Raw genomic sequence first — 3,103 nt, 5'->3', positions numbered from 1 at the left:
GTTTTATAGATTTTTTTTAAAGCTTTAAGATGCTCTTGTTGTTTTAAAAATTTCGAGCTATTTTTTGAGATATGACCAGTCAAAGTCGGGCCGCATAATAGGTTCCCTATGGGAAGGGAAAACTAAAACAGCGAAAAAAGGCTAGTTTGTTTAAAATCTATCTCCTAATACATTTTTCAAGCAATCTTCTTCAAACTTAAACAGTTTAATCTTTATACAATAAAAAAAAAACCTTACTTGTGAAATAAAAAAAATGTAGTAAAAATATATTTTTTTTTGAAAAAAAAAAGACTATTTTTTTTTAATTTTTTTATAAAATTTTTATTTATTTTAATTATCTAAATTCATAAGTAAATTTTTTTCTTGTATTGTAAGGAACATTTTCTAAAATTTTAAGAAGATTACTTGAAAAATGAAGCAGGAGATAGATTTATAGTAATTTTTTTATTTTCAGAGAAAATTGACCCCAAAAAATTTGCGGCCTAAAAGTTTTAATTTAGGGTATTTTTTGATAAAAAAATTTGCGCACCCCCTGACAAAAATACTGCATGTTTAAAAGCTACTGCATTTATAACTATAAAAAGAATTACAAACTCAACAATACATAGAAAATTTTTACAAAATGTTTTGCTCTTTAGGGCTATATAATCTCATAATTAGTTTCTTAAAACAAACGTATATTTAATTAAAAACAAATATTTTCTTTCTGTTGTAAGTAGTATTCACACCTCTTATACAACTTATTAGATATTTTTGTTTTTACTTAAATAAGCTTCAAAAGTTACACTAGTCTTCATTAGTTTTTGTTTGGGAATTTAAAATAAGACTTAATATTTTAAACTTTGCTTAATTTTAAAAACAAAAAAGCTAATTAAGACAAGAAAACCTTGAAAATATTTTAAATAAGATAATAAAAGATATTTAGTATTAATTTAGTTATAATTTAGAATTATAGTTTGGTAGTAAAACAAAGTACTTCAAGTTTATAAAAGGTTAAGCATAAGTAAATTAATTGGTCTAACTAAACAAGATAAAAGATATGTTAATTAAAAAAACAGTAAACTTCTACAAATTAAATTGGGTATATTTTTGAGCTGCTTTTAGGCACATTACTGTGCCTTGTAAAATTTGATAACTAGTACTTATAAGTTTAGTTGTTAATTTAAAATGTAGTTAAGTAATATTTTCATAAGAATATTAATAAGGATATTAATAACTAATATTAACATAATACTTGATTTATCTAAACAAACTCTAGCGACAATTTATAAAACTGTTAGAGTTGCAAACAGTTAGGAGAAATATAAACAAAAACAAAGGTAAACAAAGCACAATAATTTGTACTTTAGTTTATAAAAAATATACTTTTTAAGTTTAATTGAAAAATTTTTTTTTTGCACAACTGTGAACATTGGGTTTTCTTAAGATATGATTCCTATCTTTTATAGTGAACAATGCTTTTATCTGTAAAGTTACACTTTAGTAGAACATAGGTAAAATAGTTTGAAATCATGTTTTTTATTACTCTTTTAATAAATAGATAAAGAGTTTAAAAAGCTAGTTCAATTCTATCTCCATTCATTCTCTTAGTATGTTTATACTTAATTCTACTGTATCTAGTTTAATGCAAAGTTGATCACATTGCGGGTTTGGTAGAAAAACCCCCGGATAACAAAAACTTTATCCATAAAGGAACAATAGTAAAATTTTTAACTATCGCTGCCAATAATAATTATTTTTTCCAAGCTCTTTTGAATAACAATGCTGTTTTGGTTAATTTAGAAAAATATTTTAAGTAGTTTATCTTGGATTTTATTGTTACAAAAAATTCAATATACATTCACACGATTTTGAATAATAAAGCTTTAGTAACACATGAACATTTATTGACTCCTAACACCAGTTTTCAGTATAACTTAACAAGCAGATTTTATGTTTAATGCTCAATGTACAAAACCAATGCTGATTTCTACTTAAATAAGTTAAAACCTCAAAGAAGTTAAAGTTATTTCAACTTGTTCTAATAGTTGTTGTTATGACTAACCCTAAACTCTGAACAAAATGTTAGACTTTTCTTTGCTGTTACATCTGGTCTTGTATTTTATAAGTTTGCGTTTTGGTAAAACTTGTCTTTTTTTTTCTAAAAAATCATCAGCTAGTTATTATTTGGAGATAAACCATAAAATAACCAAGTCGTTCAACAAAATAAGATGAAAAATTTGTTAATAAGAAATTAAATACTTGTAAATAACTTATTTGGGTAAGAGCTAAATTTAGGGACATTACTGTGCCTTTTAAAATTTAATATTTGGTATATAAGAGTTTAGATTGTAAACTTAAATACTTGAAATGTAGCAAGTTAATATTTTCAAAAACTTATTTTTATTGTGTGTAAAAAGCTGGTGATGTCACTAAGTGTGTTAGAGTGCACAATGCTTTTGTCTGTAAAATAAATTTTTAGTAGAGCATTAGTACAAAAACTTCAATTTGTTTTTTTTTAATCTCATTAGAGCTAAATAATATAGTTTTAAAATTTATTTTCATTTGACAAAAAATACATATTTTAATAAAAACTTGTTTTAAATGAACATTAACATTTAAAAAACCGCTTTGAGACTGTTAACTGCTTCAAGTGAAAACTAAAATGTTTAAACTGTTAATTTTTTTTTTTTCAATAACTTTAAATAAAATAAATCTGATTATATATATTGAATGTGTGTAATGAAAGGATTTTGGTATATTTTATTTAAATAATTTAAGTAAAAAAAGTATCACTTAAAAAATAAGGACAAAAACATTTTTTCTTGTTATTTTTTTTAACAAAGTGCAAGGTTTGAAAAATTTTAAACATTTAGTAACAAATTAGGTAGTAATAAAGGCTAACAATAGTATAAAAAAAATTAACTTTAAAAAAAGATTTTGCTTAAAAGTTTGTAAATAAAGCGCAATAAATCTTTAAGTATAGATTTACAATAAAGTTTATATTAAAATTACTTTATATATATTTACTTACTACAGTATAAACGTTCTTAACATAATAAAGTTCATAAACTTCGTCTGTCAGTAGTTACTCTGTGGGCTATTGATGTTGGTGGCCCAACAT

This window comes from Thalia democratica, chromosome 8 (assembly GCF_965202585.1).
Source record: "Thalia democratica chromosome 8, ktThaDemo2.hap1.1, whole genome shotgun sequence".
NCBI classification, from domain to species: Eukaryota; Metazoa; Chordata; class Thaliacea; order Salpida; family Salpidae; genus Thalia; species Thalia democratica.
This window is presented reverse-complemented; position numbering follows the sequence as displayed.